At 44.4% G+C, this 20162-nt stretch overlaps 1 protein-coding gene across 3 annotated transcripts in view; it reads right to left on the minus strand.

The window, feature by feature from the left end:
• SLC8A3 (solute carrier family 8 member A3) overlaps window positions 1–19741 on the minus strand; it is a 189659-nt gene extending 169918 nt beyond the window's left edge. The window contains exons 1-2 of one of the 3 annotated variants that reach the window (XM_075614193.1): window positions 19646–19741; window positions 19295–19503 (exon numbers count right to left, since the gene is read on the minus strand). The gene's annotated coding sequence lies outside the window, so the exon portion shown is untranslated. Of the gene's footprint in view, window positions 1–19294 lie in introns of all 3 variants that reach the window. The other 2 variants (XM_075614192.1, XM_075614194.1) reach the window with 2 other exon arrangements.
• Window positions 19742–20162: the final 421 nt, after the last annotated feature.

The raw sequence follows: 20162 nt of genomic DNA on the forward strand, positions 1-20162 counted from the left end.
GTTAGTTAGATTATTTACACTGTCAGCGTCGAGCACCACCTGGGTTTTTGCTTCTTCACCTGGGTTTTTGCTTCTTAGGCTAAGGCCCCGCTCCCAGAGTCAGCGCACCTGCGCTGCTGACAGGCGGTGCGCTGAGATACACAGGGGGAGGTGGGCGGGAGGTGGGCGGGAGGTGGGCGGTTTGACAGGGAGGGGGGCGTGGCTTGAGCGGAGGGACCCGCTACTCTCCCTCCACGGACTCGGGCTGGAGCTGGAAGGTAAGTTTAAACACACACACGCAGGCACTCATTCATACACACACACGCGCACACACACACAGGCAGGCACTCATACACACACACGCGCGCACACACAGGCAGGCACTCATACACACACACACACACACAGACAGAGGCAGGCACTCACGCACTCGGGCACACACATACACACACAGATAGGCACGCACGCACTCAGACACACACACAGAGAAAGGCACTCACCTGCTGTCCCTCCACACTCCTCCCCGCTCCCCGAAGCCTCTCCTCCTCCCGAAGCCTCTCCTCCTCCCGAAGCCTCCCCTCCCCATTGGCTCACAGCCACACACGTCACGCGTCAAAGCTAGAAAACACCATTCTCTGGTGTCTCCAGCGGCTGACGCGCTACAGCGTGTAATCAGCTGTGGAGCCAGTGGGGACCGGGACCGGCTCGCGAGGATTCCCCTGCTGGTGGGGAACTCGCGACCCGCCGCCCGCGCCAACGAGCGCAGCGGGACCGAGGCCTAAGAAGTGGTCTACAAAGCAGTGTAAACTTCTCAAGTTGCTTCATTCATAATGAATATGGTATATTCAATTTTCCTAAAAACAGGTCAAATTTACACTTAATGGGCCACTTACTTACCTAGATTGTCAGTAAATGATCCTGCCTGGTGTCTAACTACATTACCTTGGGAAAAACTCAGAAACGTCCTTTACTGCAGTCTTATTAGAGACTGCACCTTTAACGCAGCAATCCCTTCAGTTTGAGTCCCCTTTTTTGTTTAGTTACGGGTGTCATGGGAGACCTGTACTTTTACACCGAAACTACCGGGGTCACTAGCACCAGACAGGACAAAGATGTTGAATAAAATGGGGTTTATTCTGGCACGCCAGCAGACAAAACAAAGATGTACAATACAAGATACAATACCAACTGGGGCCCTGGGGAGTAGACTCTAGCCTCGCTAGGTGCAGGGGCCTGCTTCAAAAAGGCTTGCCCTGTCCGCTTCTCGTCCAGGATATCAGAGGGCTGATCACACGGCAGAGCCTCTATCTCCTTCTCCAGCTGGTCACAGTCAAGATCAAACTCCTTCACAGACTGACTTGCAGTCTCTGTCTCTCAGATGTTTTGAGATGTTCTCCCCACTCCTTCCCAGAGTGTCTCTCCCTCTGTTAGTTTCTCTCAGATGGTCCTCCTCAGGGAATCACCACACTCCTTCCCAGAGTGTCTCTCCCTCTGTTAGTCTCTCTCAGATGGTCCTCCTCAGGGAATCACCACACTCCTTCCCAGAGTGTCTCTCCCTCTGTTAGCCTCTCTAAGGGAATCTGAATTCTCCGATCAGTAGCACCCCTTATACTGTATATCCCTCTGTTGCTATTATTTACATGGGATGGGCTGCTGGCCAATCAGAGCAAACCTGATTGGCCACTCTTTCACACTCACCAAATGTCACTCACCTCCACGCTCCCAACCCTTGTCTCAATACACATTTATCTGCAGGAACCTCAGCTGATTACATCAGAGTCCCCTCCATACAAATCCCATTACATGTCTGCTATCTTAGAAATTAGTACATACAGTTACATAATCCAATTAACACTTTACAGGGCTGACTCCCAAATTACATCACAGTGCTTACACATAGATCACAAAACACTTTATCTCATATTGCTTGCTCAACTAGACTTGGGGATTGCATTAACAGGGAATAAAGTGCATTAGAATACATTCTTACATACATAGTGCATTATGCATTCCCTGTTCTCCCCCAGATATTAAATACGTGTGGTTGCAATATGCCTTAAATAGGTGGCCAAACTACATAGATCTAGGGGTAGCTAGCTGGGCTTCCTCCCAGTTTTGTGATGCCAGCTAGCCCTAACTTCACACCGGGTCTTCCCGGTTCCTGAGATACTTACCAGTGAAGTTACTGGCATTGAATCCTAGTTTCTCTCATGGATTTAAATGGCCATCCGAAAGGAAGTCTCAAAGCATGATATTACAGCTTCCTGTTGGCTCTGGGGACAAGTAGGAGTTGAACCAACATTTTGTCTTGTTTCCCCTGAAGGAGCGGAGACACCTGTAAATTTCTCAGTATCATCCAACTGGTGTAGTCTACAGGAGATAAAAATATATTGTGCTTCCGCTCAGGGGATCCCGCAGTTCCCATGCAGTGAAAAACAAGCAGCTGGGAATGCTGCTTTAAATGATTTGTAGGCGTTTGTTCTAAATCTCTGGCTATATAATTGTAATATTAAAAATGTATCAATCCACGATCTAAGACACAGTTCTGTTAAGTATATTTTCCTGGACAAAACTGAATTCATAGCCTACTATCAAACCATATTAAACCCACAGCAATTCCCCCCCATGTCTTCCTTTATCTTTTGATACATGATAGACACCAACTCTATTGTCAGGTCCGGATACCCCGAGATATTTAACAGTGACGTTTCTAAGCTTGGATCAACTATTGGGCCAATAGGAAGCCATAATGTAATTGTTGCAGCTTTCTATTGAATTGCCATTTCAATCCCTTTTAAAAACCATGCAGTAATACAGGGGACTTCCCCAGTAGGTATCTCGGGGACTTCCTCAGTAGGTATCTCGGGGACTTCCCCAGTAGGTATCTCGGGGACTTCCCCAGTAGGTATCTCGGGGACTTCCCCAGTAGGTATCTCGGGGACTTCCCCAGTAGGTATCTCGGGGACTTCCCCAGTAGGTATCTCGGGGACTTCCCCAGTAGGTATCTCGGGGACTTCCCCAGTAGGTATCTCGGGGACTTCCCCAGTAGGTATCTCGGGGACTTCCCCAGTAGATATCTCGGGGACTTCCCCAATAGGTATCTCGGGGACTTCCCCAGTAGGTATCTCGGGGATTTCCCCAGTAGGTATCTCGGGGACTTTCCCAGTAAGTATCTCGGGGACTTCCCCAGTAAGTATCCGGAGACTTCCCTAGTAAGTATCTGGAGACTTCCCCAGTAAGTATCTCGGGGACTTCCCCAGTAAGTATCTCGGGGACTTCCCCAGTAGGTATCTCGGGGACTTCCCCAGTAGGTATCTCGGGGACTTCCCCAGTAGGTATCTCGGGGACTTCCCCAGTAGGTATCTCGGGGACTTCCCCAGTAGGTATCTCGGGGACTTCCCCAGTAAGTATCTCGGGGACTTCCCCAGTAAGTATCTCGGGGACTTCCCCAGTAAGTATCCGGAGACTTCCCCAGTAAGTATCCGGGGACTTCCCCAGTAAGTATCCGGAGACTTCCCCTGTAAGTATCTGGGGACTTGGGAGCCCCAGGAGCTGAAAATAGCATGTTTCAGCTCCAGGATACACCCTGTTCCAATCCTATAAAGAAAAGAGAGGTTCGTTAGGGAGGATTACTGTTATACATTAGTTTAAAACTGTTGCATATGTATCCCTGTTTCTTCCCCTCTCTGGAAACATGTTGCTGCTACTGATGTCTGTGATGCAGTCATACCTGTGAGGGTCCAGGAGAGCTGAGTGTCTGTGATGTTGTGGGGTAACAGGACAGACTTTAGGTGATCCTTAAGTTCTATGTGGTGACAGCGCCTCCATTCACAGCAGGGTGCAGTATAACTGCAGGCAGCCCCTACCATGACAGTCTTAGGCCCAGGCCATAGAGGGGTGGGGAGAGCGGAGGCGCGCTAACGCTGAGGCTCGCCTGCTTCAGTCAGCGCGATTGCACGGACTTGCAGGCGAGCCAGCGTGCGCGGGGTGAGCCGGGGGGAGGTGGTTGGAGGCGGGGCAGTGACGTCGCTGGGCAATTCGCCCGCGACGCACTGACATCAATGTCACGGCGCAGACGTCACGTTGACGCTGCTGTGCAGTGATTGGAGGTTTTAAGCCGACAGCGCGCTGAAAAACAGCTTGGCGCTTGGCTGAAACCTCCAACTCCTCAGCACGTCTGCGGACGCTCACGTGAGCCCCCTCTCAAGGCATCCTCATTGAGGATGCAGGGGCACAGCGCGGAGCGTCCGCATGCCTCAGCACGGCTGGTCCATCTATGGACGCAGCCTTACTCCTATACTTCAGGCAATAGACTGCAACTTAGCCAGAAGTATATAAACGGGATCTTTATTTGATCCAGCCACTGCAGGATGGTACAGTATAACAGCGTTGCATTTAGTAGAGTAGGGGTTTCAGGCCCTTGGATGGTGCTGGCCAGCAGATAATGTGAGGAGGCCTTGTGCTAAGCACAGATCTTGGCTCCTCCACTCATGAGGGGCTGAAGGGAACTCCAACACACACACACACACTCCTCTCCACAGGAAGGGCGGAAGAGAACTGACTCCTATAATTTGGAACATCCTCCTTAATGCAAAAGGGGAGGACACAGGGTCTGCACCATGAGAGGCTGCAACACAGACCCAGTGTCACCACCTCTCCTGCCACTCAGGGAGGCTGTGTGAGGGGGGCAAACCCCACATGATAGCCTGTCACTGTCTGTACCTAGGAGAACTTAAGTGACAGGGGGGGCAGAAAGATAGCTGGACCAGCCATGGCTATACATATAAACTTTGTTAACAGCACAGGTCCTTAAAGGCAGACATCAAGAAATGAGATCATGTCCGGAAAAGCAAAACTGCACTGCTGATCAATTCACCGAGATTCCATCTGCCATTCAGTGGTTTTACATCATTTGAAAATGTCCCATATTAGCAGCACCACTATGGATTTTAATATTGGAGAAAAAAAAAACATATCCAATACAAAATATTATGGGTTTTTTTCATGATAATTAGCTCCTCCCTAAGATTATCCCCAGTAGTTTATGCTGAAAATATATTTCAATTATATCCCCTGATCCTTATACATCCACTTACAAAAAGGCATGCTAAAATCTAGTAAGTTACCATCTTAAGAAACTTATTTGTAGAGAAGGGGGTGATAGCCACTAAAAGCAGACATCCCCCACAAAAATTTAAAAAACAAAACGCAATCACATCATAAGCTTATAGTTAATGTAGTGCTGATTTGTTACCATGGCACCTCTGTCGTGTGTCAGTGGTTATGGCCATTTTAATTTCCCTCGCAGGCAAATTTTTAGCAACTGATATCTTCAGAAAGCAACTATAGAAATGAAAAGGGCTGGCACTGCTAAAACAAAAACAGCAGCAACAGGACTTTCTATTGGTAACATAGCATTTTAATAGCAAGTAGAGGGGATTACTGCTTTACCCTGCTTTCCCACAATGTCTGCAGGAACAGAATTACACTGACATTCTAGTTCCTGGGTCACGTGATATCACTGCAGTGATCGCATGACATTGGAATGTCAGGCATGGAGGAGGTAACCCCTCTTTTCCTTTCCCATCATGGCTCAGAGAACCATGATTGCGATTAGTCCTGGAAACAAACCAAAAACAGTAGGATGCCCACTGAATGACCTATGCATGGCAGCTCTTGTGACATTTACTAAATGTCATAATGGTGCAGGAGGGGTTAAGAAATTTGTTGTCATTGTATATAAAATGGAAGATGATTCCCAGTAAGAAATGACCCGATATGGTTTCGGTCTTCAGAACAGCTGACCTTGGAAGTATTGGATAAGGTCTTAGTTTCTTTGGTAAGAGGCCAAACCTTGTTTTACTGAAAGCAACAGACCTCCCATCCAGCTAGTGAGGAACAGGAAGAAAAGGCCACTAAGGGTCCCAAAGGAAGTGGCTTAACATTTTTCAAAAAAGGAGATAACATTCAGGAATCTTAACCGTCTCAGCAATGAAAACATTGGGAGGCAATGACCACATCAAGTGTACAAAGGTCAAACTAGAAGATGTAGTAACATAGATACATACAAATTGATGGCAGGCAAGAACCACTTAGACCGCCTACACTGCCCATTCTCCCGTCTGCTTTGAAAACCTCCGTGTGTCTAGCACAAATATTTTTACATTTCCTTCCTGTATTAGCCTCCACCACCTCTGTAGGGCACTATTCCGCAAACTCACCAACCTTATGCTATGAATTAACTCATCATGTTTCCCCTGGTCAACCCGCATCCAGCTTTAGAGCAGGACTTCTTGTTCCACCACTTCTCTTTATCTGAAGTTTCTATCTTAGTCCTCTCTTCCAAGCTGCACTTGTTTTGGTCCTTTATTCTTATCCTTTTACAAGGCAGGCCATGCACCATATTAGTAGCTCTGCTTTGTACAACCTGTCATTTGACTGTTCTTGGAGATACAGTCCGCAGAACAGAACACAGATTCTAGGTGAGGTCTAACCAGGGCCAGCTTGGTATTACGTGGGGCTCGGTGCTATGGGGCATTCGCTGGGGGCCTCTAACCTGGGCCGGCGCAGCACCACTTCAGAACCTCAGACGTTGTGGCGTCATGGTGACGCAATGACGCAATACATCACGGTGCCATGTGGATTCACATTGTCATGGCAATATGACACCATGTGATGGCACGTTGACATGGCAACACAACACCATTTGCCCTCAAAGTGCCATAATGACTGGACCCTGCAGGAGGAGATGCAGCCGGACCTGGTAAGATGTACTTAAAGAGGGACAAAGGGAAGGATAGGGAGTGATCACAAAACCATACTAATTGTGTAGTTATACAGTAAATAAGGTAATCGAATTGTGGGTGCAAACTGTGAACTGACTAGTGAATCAGAAAAGGGGGGGGAAGGTAAACACAAAGTGATTGTGCCCCTAAAAGAATTCACTAAACTGCACACCACTAGGTGTAAAAAGTAACTTTTAATAGATTGACTTAAAACATATATTACCAAAGGTAGTTGTAACGTGAGTTAAAAATAAATTAAATCAAAAAATATATATCAAGCATCTATGCCATCTAGTATGTATGATAGTAGTATCCCAATTTACCAACTAAAGATGGTGGGATTGAAGGCATACGATGCAATAGGTCAGGGTATTAGCCCCTCCGGATCAGCTGTTAGACCAGATGGTAACTGTATAGAGGTCAGCGAGATCAATTGAAAAGTGATAGAAAAATATCCACTCCTCCTAACATGAACATACAGTTAGCTAGTTGCTGATAATGGCTGTCACATGAAGTGCATATCCTGTGAATTCAGGGACTAGCATTCACAGCCACAGTGTTGTTAAGTCCACAGCATATACTCTGTAGGAGTACACACACACACAGATAGGAGGAATGGCCACAGTACTCGCTGACTGCACAAACTAGACTAAATTAGCCATGTTCTATGATCTAAACATACTGAAACAGGAACCTAACAGAACTACATTAAAACAGCTCCAAGTAGGAGACTGACAACATTGCACGTACTTAAAGAGGCCCTGGACTCTCCCCCGACAATCATTTTAATTGTTGTGCGACGCGCTCAAGACACACAAACAGACACTTCACCCCGCTCCATGCTGTGTTTCCTTCCCACACCCGGGCTCCTGACACCTCCTCCTGATTGGCTGCTGCTCAGTAATGCAGCCAATCAGGGTGGAAGAAGCTGCCCAGCCCCCAAGCAACAGCCCTGCTCTTTCCCGGCTTTGGGAAATCCCGCAGCCCCCCAAGCCGGTCATGTCCCAATGTCCAGAGAGGTAATACAGGACACATACATGTCCAGTATTAACTCTCATTTTTTTACTGGACGGTGTCCAAATACAGGACAGTCCGGTTCAATACGGGACACCTGGCAACCCTACTGACATCAAGCTGGCCCTGAGTCTTACCAATGATCTACAGTATAAAGTGGCATCACCACCCCTCGCTTCCTCCTAATAGCTTTCGCTAAACAACCCAACATCCTGACAGGATAGCACTGGCAAAAAAGGGGGAGAAGGTGGGTAGCCATGAATATCCAAAACATACAGTAAGGATTTATGTATCAAAGTTGCCCGGCTCCAAAACTGGATTAAACAAACTGCACAATAGTTATAAAAGCTTTAAAAAAAGCTTTGCATCCGGGAGGCTTTGATACTGTAGTATCAAACCTTTTTTATTTATTCTCTACTTTTTACATGTGGACGGAGAATTAGCAAATGAGGTGGTAATAAGGCTTCTGAGAAAAAGACAGTGTGTAGTGTGGGTAGACCACATTCATAAATGCAGACATCTTGAATAATTGTTTTTGTTCAGGGTACCAGATTCATTATTTTTGCCTGGCAGGACGCCCACCTCTTCTGTTTTTTGTTCTGGCTGTAACTCTTCCTTACAGCGCTTTGGAGAAAAATGACTTCCGGACAAAAGCCGGAGAAGATGAGACCAGATGGAATTTATCCATGTAATGCAGGGGCTCTCTACTCCAGTCCGCAAGCCCCTCTCAACAGGTCAGGTGTTCAAGATATCCCAACTTCAGCACAGGTGGCTCAATCAGAGGCTCAGTTGAAGACCATTTGGGGGGGGGGTTTGAGCCTTGGGAGTTGAACACCCCAAATATAATGTGTGCTAAGAGACTGAGGTGCAGCAACAACACTACCCACAAGCCAGCTACATCCATCGCGCTAAACATTTGTGGTTTCAGAGAACTGGAGAAAGACATTTGCGGTCCAACTACATATAAGTGAAAATATGACAGATGTATGCAAGCCAGGCTCTTCAACTAATTCTCCAAAGGGGCCAGATCACAAAACATTTAGGAGTAGAAGGGTCACAAGCTTATTACAATGTAATTTTATATACATTTAAAGATCTAAAAAATATTATATATCAACATGTTGACGGTATTTATAACATCTGTACCGTATATATTCACAGTACCTTAACTTACAAGAGAGTTTCAATGTGAAAAATTGCACTTAGCCGCCTAAACAACCCGAATAAAATTAGCAGGAGCAGAGAGTGCAAGAGCTATATCAAGGCCCTTTGCGGGCCGCCATTTAAAGAGCCCTGATGTAAACCTTCATTTAGTACAGGGGGGCGCAAACTTTTTCCCCTGTGCCCCCCTGCTGGCGGTCCCCTCACCTCCGTGCCCCCCCTCACCAGCGTCGGCTCTGTCAAAGTGATGTTACGACCTTGCGGCGTCATTTGACGCCGCGTTGCCATGGTGACGTGTGTGAGAAGCCACCGGAGCCAAGGTAAGTTAGATTTACAGAGGCCCTGCAGCTCCCCCGGCACTTAATTTAAATGCCTTCGGGAAGCGCTCGGGGCCTCGTAAACCCCGCACCCCCCCCCCCCGCACTCAGTCTCGCGCCCTCCGCACTCAGACTTGCGCACCGCTGATTTAGTAGAAAGGAAGTTAAAGCTACAGACCAAGCAATATCCCACATGTGTATTTTTTTTTTTAACTTGTATTTTATTGGTTTTACAAATTATAAATGAGGAATAGTGGGTATAGAAGACAGAAAAAGGAGGGTGGGGGAGGGGACACATCCAGTTAGTCTCTAGCCAGAGAACAAACAAAACAACATTTGGTGCTATTACTTTATCAACCGTTTTTAGATCGTGATTCACCTGCTATAAACTTCTGTCAGATATAAGGGTTGGTTTTGTTCCCAGTAGGTCACCCGTGGGTCCCAGATCGTCAGGAATATTTTGTATCTGTCCTGTACAAGGCTGGATAGTTTTGCCATAGTCATTATATATATTTTAGTTTATGTATGACTGCTGTGAGAGTCAGGGGTCATTTTGCTTCCATTGTCTCGCAATCACAGTCTTGGTTAACGAATGTCTATATCTACATGTGTATATTTTTTTTTTTTTTTTTAATAAATCAGTTCTTTACTATGAAAAAATACATGTAGCATTTGTTTTAAACAACTCTGAAATTACATTTTTTTATGTATTATAATGTATAATGTAAAATGCATTTACAAACCATTTACAAAGTCACATCACCTTCCTCTTCTAACACGGACTCTGGCACACCGCTTTTTGAGCCCTGCCCTCTCCCTAGCAGTGCACCAATTGTATCTAGTGACTGCCTAGTAACATGATCTTCCCCACAAAACTTTGCCTCTTTGGTTCTCTTCTGCTACACTGACAGCCATTTAATGAACCCCTGAGCTGAATCTTCGCTGATTGATATCAGGAGAATTGATCGATTGGTAACTTAGCTAATTACGTATCATTGTGTGGATTGTATTGATGCACATATTAAAGGGGGAAATGAAAATTTAAAAAAAAAACGGCTGCTTGGACAGCTGCTTTAATGCAAACAATACTGACACTAAAAAGCTGTGAAATCTCCCAATGACATCACAGCTGCCCACTGACTGTGGGACTGTGCCTTGACCCGGCAGCCATTTTGTGTTCTCCAGGCAAGTATTCTTGCCCAGTGAAGAAAACGTCTCGTTACGCCTAAAACAAAGAATCACTGGACATTGAGTGACCACAGATAAGCTCCAGGGTACCAATACTTCTACAAATATCTCTCGAACCAAGGAGTCTCGGGACTTCGGGGAAGCAACGATGAATCAAGATTATTATTATTATTTTTAAACAGAAGAGCAGTTTGGATTCCTGCTTCAAGATTATAGTTCTACAATTCACAAAGCAGGAAATGATACAATCTAAAATAATCTAAAATTAGCCAAACATTGTAACAAGGTAGAGAGAGCCAGGAGAATGTTGGGTTGCTGAGATATTTGCTGTTAACAGATGGGAAATAGAGATGCCCCTTTACAGATAACTGGAAATATCTCACCTACCATGCTGGGACCAGTCCAGCCACATCCCAGTAATGACAACAATAAAATAGAGTCCAGGAATAGTCACGTAGATGATGCATGTCATGCACTCAAAAGGCCACTGTCAGAACAGAAAAGGGCCCCCGTTATCTAGCACTCTACTCAATGTATATATGAATTAAAATGTAACCTTTATTTGGTATCATAATAAAATAGGTAACACATAAAACTAACAACACATAGAACAACAATAATAATAATAATAATAATAATAAGTGATAGGCATGGATAGGAGTGTAACCAAAGCAAAGATGTAGTATAACACTAAGTCACCCTAATATCAGGGGTATAATGTCTATACATTGACAGAGTCAAAACCTTATAAGTCCCTATAAGACTATATATAGTGAAGAAGAGAATCAATAATTCTCAGCACTATTCAGGTCTTATAGTATCCTCATACTGTATCTATATTGTGCATCAAGAGGAGTAATGTTGTTGCTCATTGATGAACTCCAAGGATGAAAAGTGTCTGATTATATAATAGGTTATATCAAGTGTAGATAAATATGCTAGTGGTGGTAGCTCCTATATTGGACAAACATGTTAATACTAGTTTGATGTGCCCCACTCAGTGTATTGGTTATATTAACACTGATATATACAGTAGTTGTTAGTCAACTCCTAGCCTATATTAAAATTCTGAATTGCTTTAATAGCTTATGGTGGTGCACACCATGTACCAGCCGTTTGGGATTTTTGTTAACAAATTATGGAATCATATAGCATGTAGTCAAAATATTGTTAGCACAATTAATAACGTGATCTTAATAGAACACAAGGTTGATAAGCACACTGGTACCACTGTTTGTTCCTCCATGTGAGTGGAGTACAGCAGATATAGTGTTAATGTAGCACACAATAGTTCACTATTTATTCCTATATTTTAATGACGCTACAGTTTGGGGTTTTTTGTTAGTCAAAAGCCCCAGTTATAGATAATACAACTAATAAGTTGTTGCTAGTGGTCTATTGATAACTGCTGCCATATCTTGCTCTAACTTCTCTTTCTAACAGTAGTACACGTTTATAAACAGTTTGATGCCACATAATGTGGCAAAGTTCAATGGTGCATTACTGTGATATGTATCGTGTCTATTCAGAACAAACAAAGTAGCACCACGCGGCTACACTGTTAGATCACGCGGAATAGCAGCACAGATTTGAGCTGAAGCATTGGAGACTGTGTATCAAGAGGTTAGTGCCTGTGATCGAATAACACTTTATCGCCACTATCCGTGGATCCATTTAAGAAGAGATGAATAAGGTAGATGCTGCACTCCAAACAAAATTGGTAAATGAAAGTAATACAGTTAGCGGTGCTCCTGAGAGTGAGTGGAAGCTGCAGGAACTCCAGCAGTACATGGAGATGGGCAACGCAAAGCACAGCGGATTTGTCAATAATCTCATTTATTTTAAGCCAGAAACATCACAACGTTTCGACCTAGTGGTCTTTGTCAATTGAACTGAAGTGGCACATGCCACTAGGTCGAAACGTTGTGATGTTTCTGGCTTAAAATAAATGAGATTATTGACAAATCTGTTGTGCTTTGCGGTGCCCATCTCCATTTAAGAAGACAACATAAATATAATAATTTTTCAGGATAGCGTCTACAGGTGTATATACATCCTCTGTAATAGCACCATGGTATGGTAGTTGCGTTCATAATATCTATCCAGATGAAACAAAGTAAAACCAAGCAGCTGCACCATGAAACCGCACGGGTGGAGCATAGATTTAAGCCACAGCAGTGGAGACTGTGTATCAAGTGATTAATGCCTGTGGTTAAGTAACACACTTACACCACTGTATGTTCATCCAGTTAAGAAGATGCCGTAAATATAATAATCGTGCAGTGCCAGGATAGCGAAGGAGAAACAGGTGCGCAAATCACATCAGGACATGGAAAGAAAGTAGAAACACAAAATAGTGCAATATTGTCAACCCCAACAAATGATATCAGTGTTGAAAGTTCTATAAAATTTGCACTCACGTGTATAACGTGAAATGAAAGCGTTGTGGTTATTAGAAGTTACCAACTTTTGTCTCCAGATAGGTACTCCAGATCCATAGATATGGGGGGGGGGGGAATCCATATACAAAAAAAGGGAAAGCAAAAATAGTATAGTACTGTTTTTAATATTAAAGACACAAAGTATTCCACTTACATAAGTGCCTTTGTTTGTGAGCATTCAGACCACCCTGGGTCATAGGGTCAGACAAAGATGTTCACAGCAACAGCATCTGTTCCACGGCCGTCACAGCAGGTACTGGGCTGAATGAAGTTGTCTTCCACTCTGGATGTCATCAACAAGGGCTTCTTAGTAATCACTGATTCACCCTGCCAGGATAGCGTCTACAGGTATATATATTCTCTCTAATAACACCACGGTATGGGGGTTTCGTTCATGAAACACACCAATTGTGGATAGTGATGTATAGACGTTCCTAATGAAAATATATAGCGCGATCTTCTAGAGGCTAATAATCTGTTTGATCTAACTTAATCAGGCAGTTTGTGTTGACTCAATGTAGAGTCCTAGCTCATATATCACTTGAGTTTAAGGCAGCATTATTACCATGCTCCTATTGTGTATATATATTGCATGCTTAGTTTTCTCTATTACCGGAGAGATCTCAGGTAGCGCCATGATTAACACTCAGTGCTAGTCAGTGTCTTTACTCACTGAGCCACTCCTCCCATAATAGGGACTTATAAGGTTTTAACTCTGTCAATGTATAGTATATAGTATGTATAGACACTATACCCCTGATATTAGGGTGACTTAGTGTTATACTACATCTTTGTTTTGATAATAACCCTATCACCTATTATTATTAGTGTCGTTCTATGTGTTGTTAGTTTTATGTGTTACCTATTTTATTATTATACCAAATAAAGGTTACATTTGAATTCATTCATATATACATTGAGTAGAGTGCTAGATAACGGGGCCTTTTTCGGTTCTTATCCTCTCAAGACCAGAGGTCTTTTGTATTCATTAGCCCAGGCACCGCTCTAACCACTCTGTAGACTGAAGCAAGAGCCATCCCTCTTCCCCTCCCCCCTCCTTATTTAACTAATGTCATGCACTCAAACTTAAACAGAAAGAATAAAAATGTCTTGACGTGTACACACTGAAAGAAACAGGGGAGAAGTGAGGAATGATACTATATATCATTAACAAGGGAAGTGGAGCTCAGCATTCTTCAAAATAATGGAAACACTGCAGCACAGACAGTTCCATTACAGCCAATAGGTGCAATCCCTTTACCCGAGTCCCTCTAACCCTGACTGCTAGACTAATCCACTTTAAAACCAGATATTCAATGACTTTTTAAAAATACAATATCATGGCCATCTGACTAAATCTGGATTTGGCTATGCGGAATCCATTGGGTTCTGGAAATTAGCATTCAGGGCACTGACCTGGAAGCTAGAAAGCTGCCAGCCACCATTTTGTTCTACTCTAGGCTGCCATTGACTTCAGAGACCAGCTACACAAAAGGTAACCTTTGATTTTGGTACAGCGGGGCCACTCTGGGACTCTGAGTGGTCCGCCTCGTTAAAATCTGTATACCTTGAATTTGTTAACATCTGGCGATTGGGAGATCATACTTCTTCAGTAGATGCCTGGAATATCATCCCCATAAGAGGTGATGGGATGCAGGCAAGGAATTGCAAGCTGCTAGGAATAGACAACCAAAGTACAGAAGAACAGCTGGACATCTGATGTGTCTATTGGAAGTTGGGTAGACCAGCTGGGTCAGATGGTCCTGACCTGTAATCATCGTTGTGTCTATGTATTAGATTACATGATCAATCGGGAAGTAGCTACCCCTTGTGTTATCCGTGCACTTTTAACTACTCAACTACACTAAGCAAAACAAAGTGGAGCTGTCCTTCAATGCAACAGAGTGAAATCATGGGTCAGTGCCTTCAAATGTAATAATTAGGCTCAGTGACAACAATTCATTCACTTAAAATGTGTGCCTAAAACTAAACTGAAAATATAAAAGTAGTGGTACTGAACAAGCAAGTGCCATCACATATTTTATGACCTAATCTGCCACCTTGCATTTTATATTGTTGTATGCCCAGTTTACCATGGCACATAACAGAGGCACGTGCTCTTTCGCCCCTAAACACTTTACAGGGGGAATATTCCTGTAAATGCCTCTGCCACAATAGGACAGTATCGGAAGACAAGGTGAGGATCGCACATCAGATGGCCCCCCCTTCTCCAGTGTGGTAACCTCACACCCTCCAAGTAACCACTTCTCTTGCCTTATTTAGAGAAGAGCATGGCACAGAAGCTATATTTGAAAACCCGAGGTAAACAGGCACAAGTGGATGGAGAGCAGCAGCTGTCTGACATGAGTCGCACATTGATTGAGACACCTAGGCTTCCCTCTTTCCAGTTCCCTTAATTCTTGCCAGATACAAGGAGAGCAAAAGGCATAGATCCTATTTGTCTTCCTGTTTGGATGGGGAAGTGAGAATATGTTTAACCCTACCCATACTTGCTAACTAACTCCAGGCAAAGTGTCAATGATCCAGTCCTAGTATTGGCCTATTTTCAGGTATGTGTAACCCCTTTTAGTATTAAAGGGGCCACAGGGCCAACCTTGGCGCCCCAAAACAGATGTCAACCTCTTAACCACTTCTCTGCCAGAGAGGTCTGTGTAGCACTGCAGTGAACAATATAACCCTGCCACAATGCAATGCCAGTCCTCTGGCAGTGAAATGGTTACATTTACTGTATAAGATCCTTTAATAAATAAAAACCAAGCGCTTATAAGCCTCGAATATATGGTAATTTTTGTCGAATGGGTATACATTTTGCCTAATATATATGGGCAGAAAATACATTTATTGGTACAATATTAGGCCAGATATGAAACCCATCGTACCTGTGCTTTCAGCTTCTTGGGGCCCAAGATAACTGCTTATTCTGCTAATGACTGGGCAGTACCATTTCTAAAAGGGTTTAATTCTAGTGCTGTGGTCGGTACTAGTTCCAGCCAGCCGCCACAAATAAAATAAGCCCGGTCCCTCCCTTTGTGCCCACAGGTTGATTTGGGATTAAATGTGCTGTTTTGCTAAAAGAGTATTATTTATAGCATTGTAGCCGAGACCCGTTTTCTGCATGTCCTTCCCCCCTGTTCATTCTGCACACACACACACACACACACACACACACACACACACACACACACACACACACACACACACACACACACACACACACACACACACACACACACACACACACACACACACACACACACACACACACACACACACACACACACACACACACACACACACACACACACACACACACACACACTGCATTACAAGCCTACACTGGATGCACTGCTTGTGGTTTGCAGCCAGTTTGGGGTATTTCCAATGAAGTTGGTGAAAGTGGCACATACTATGTTCAACAATTCAGGGGTTAATGGTACTGTCTCCCACGCCCCAGCGGTGTAGTGGTTAAGGTAGCCTCTTCCTCTACACACCAGCAGTGAAGTGGTCAAGGTAGCATCTTCCTCTACACCCCGGAAGGGAAGTGGTTAAGGTAGCATCTTCCTCTACACCCCAGCAGTGAAGTGGTTAAGGTAGCCTCTTCCTCTACACCCCGGCAGGGAAGTGGTTAAGGTAGCCTCTTCCTCTACACCCCGGCAGGGAAGTGGTTAAGGTAGCTTCTTCCTCTACACCCCAGCAGTGAAGTGGTTAAGGTAGCCTCTTCCTCTACAGCCCAGCAGTGAAGTGGTTAAGGTAGCCTCTTCCTCTACAGCCCAGCAGTGAAGTGGTTAAGGTAGCCTCTTCCTCTACACCCCAGCAGTGAAGTGGTTAAGGAAGCCTCTTCCTCTACACCCCGGAAGGGAAGTGGTTAAGGTAGCCTCTTCCTCTACACCCCGGAAGGGAAGTGGTTAAGGTAGCCTCTTCCTCTACAGCCCAGCAGTGAAGTGGTTAAGGTAGCCTCTTCCTCTACACCCCGACAGTGTAGTGGTTAATGTAGCCTCTTCCTCTATATCCCAGCAGTGAAGTGGTTAATGTAGCCTCTTCCTCTATATCCCAGCAGTGAAGTGGTTAAGATAGCCTCTTCCTCTACACCCCGGCAGTGTAGTGGTTAATGTAGCCTCTTCCTCTATATCCCAGCAGTGAAGTGGTTAAGATAGCCTCTTCCTCTACACCCCGGCATTATAGGGCTTAAAGTTGCCTTTCCACCCACAGTCCCCAATGTGTAGGGCTGATTCTGACCTTTAGCAGATAATATCATTGCCTCGCACATAGACCAGCACTGAGGGGGTAAATACTGCTTTCCTCCAAAGCTCTACAAACACTTCAGCAACCAAAGTGCACATTCTATCCCTTCCTCAGCACTACAGGGGCTAATGCGGCCATGTTCCAACACTAACTATAACCCTTCCTCCCCCTCCCTCCCCAACTAAAGGGTTAAATCTTCCCATACTGAGAAACCCAATGGGGGTTGTCCTCTCATGAACGTCAGTGACTAAGGGGTTAATTCTCCCCATTCTTAAGCACTGAATGCTCCCCTCCCCCCATCTAATGGGTTAAATGCATTTTCCACTGCCCGGTATTAAAGGGTTAATATACCTTCCTACAGCCCGGGACTTAATGAATGAGAGCACCCTCATAGGTTAAAGTACCCCTCTCCCCCTACTCTCCAGTATTTAATAGGTTAACACAGGGGTGGCCAACTCCAGTTCCCAAGGGCTACCAACGGGTCAGGTTTTCAGGATATCCCTGCTTCAGCACAGGTGGCTCATCAGGGGTTCCGTCAAAGACTGAGGACTGGAGTTGTCTACCCCTGAATTAACATACCTCCATCCTCTAGTAACTCACGGGTTAATTTAACACCCTATAGTTCTGCATCCATAATTTCCTGGCAACTAATGGGTCAGTGCATCTCCCACACTCCTGCATCACGCCCATGGAAACAACAGGTTAACTGTGTCCCTGACATCCAGCACACAAAGGGTTAAAGCCCAGCTCCCTGCGTATTGCACATCGCCCTGGGTTGCACTAATTAAATCAGTAACGGTAGACAGGAGGGGGAAGACCTCATTAACCCTTGGTAGCGCTAGAGGCGGCTGCAGCACATCGCAACGCCATGCAACTGCCCCCCTGGAGCTGAACAGGTTAAAATAAAATGTCATTAAGAAATATATATACATAAATAAATAAAGCCCCAGAGTGTACAGAGTGACATTCATTCATTGCTACTGCTGTGTGATCTCCCCAAGCTTATTATCCTCCTGCAAATAACACTGACTACTGGGTACCAAACAGCAAGTATAACGTATTATATATACCGTGTGTGTGTGTATACACTTATTCTTCCTGCTTGGCCATGTACAGAGCTGTGGGGTCATTGCTGCCGGTGGTGTAACATGGTGTAATATTCTGCGTTATCACTAGCACACAATCCTATGGAAAGTGCGATATCCAGCTTTGTCAGAACACACGCACATCTGGATTATATACATCTATACTGGTGCTATGCTTCAATATACATCTATACTGGTGCTATGCTTCAATATACATCTATAGTGGGGCTATGCTTCAATATACATCTATATTGGGGCTATGCTTCAATATACATGTATACTGGGGCTATGCTTCAATATACATGTATACTGGAGCTACGCTTCAACATACATGTATACTGGGGCTACGCTTCAATATACAGCTATACTGGTGCTATGCTTCAATATACATGTACAGTATACTGGGGCTATGCTTCAATATACATCTATACTGGTGCTATGCTTCAATATACATCTATACTGGTGCTATGCTTCAATATACAGCTATACTGGTGCTATGCTTCAATATACTGCTATACTGGTGCTATACTTCAATATACATCTATACTGTGGCTATGCTTCAATATAAATCTATACTGGTGCTATGTTTCAATATACAGCTATACTGGTGCTATGCTTTAATATACAGCTATACTGGTGCTATGCTTTAATATACAGCTATACTGGTGCTATGCTTCAGTATACAGCTATACTGGTGCTATGCTTCAGTATACAGCTATACTGGTGCTACGCTTCAATATACATGTATACTGGGGCTACACTTCAATATACATCTATACTGGTGCTATGCTTCAATATACATCTATACTGGTGCTATGCTTCAATATACATCTATACTGGTGCTATTCTTCAATATACATCTATACATCTATACTGGTGCTATGCTTCAATATACATCTCTACTGGTGCTATGCTTCAATATACAGCTATACTGGTGCTATGCTTCAATATACAGCTATACTGGTGCTATGCTTCAATAAAGGCAGCACCTGAGTTCCTGACTTCTAATGCCATGGATCCAACCCAGCAGCCTGTCTGTGTCTGCTCCCCCTGCTACTTACCCCTGTTGAACCCCTCTTTTGGCTGATCCTCTTTTTGTTGCTGTTCCCCAGTTCAGATCCTCAGGGTTCTTGCATCGAGCCCATTGCATCTCCTGGTTAATCAGAGCCTGTGTAGGGGGAGGGATCCTTTGCATGTCACTCCAAATCGCCTTACTTGCTAAAAATCCTCTTCTCTCTTTTGCAGCTGTCACGGGGAGCAGGGAGTGCATCTGAAGATACAAAATAGGGAGGAAGAGGAGCTGCTCATGTACATGCAATCACATGCAGGATGTGTGCACAGGCTGCACAGGCAGATGCATATTCCCGTGATCATCCCTTCATTCTAGGCTCATTGTAAAGTACATTACTCACATAATAAGCAAAGTCTTTGGTGCTGCAAAATATCTGGAGCATAGTTGCATAGCAGCCATGTTATGCAGACTTCCACTGGGGGAGCATCTAACAATTTGTACATGCTCTGCACAACAGAGACTCATGAGGGAGTGTGTATAAAGCACACTACAACTTTTACATTGCAACCTAGAGCACATCTATAAACGGGTGTGCAAGTAGAAAGTGTTGTACAGTATATACAGTATAGAAAAGATGTAGGTGCATATTTAATCATCATATCACTTTCATTTCAAATAGATGTTGGTCATGGTAAATAAATGAAAATACATGATTATAATTTGTCTTTATATTACATGTTGTCTTACAACAGGAGTGGTCAACTTCAGCCTTCAAGGGCCACCAACAGGTCAGGTTTTCAGGATATCCCTGCTTCAAGAAAAAATCACTTGAAAACTGATTGAGCCAACTGTGCTGAAGCAGGGATAGCCTTAAAATCTGACCTGTTGGTGGTGACCTTGAGGCCTGGAGTTGGCCA

Source organism: Ascaphus truei, chromosome 9, assembly GCF_040206685.1.
Source record: "Ascaphus truei isolate aAscTru1 chromosome 9, aAscTru1.hap1, whole genome shotgun sequence".
Lineage (NCBI taxonomy): Eukaryota > Metazoa > Chordata > Amphibia > Anura > Ascaphidae > Ascaphus > Ascaphus truei.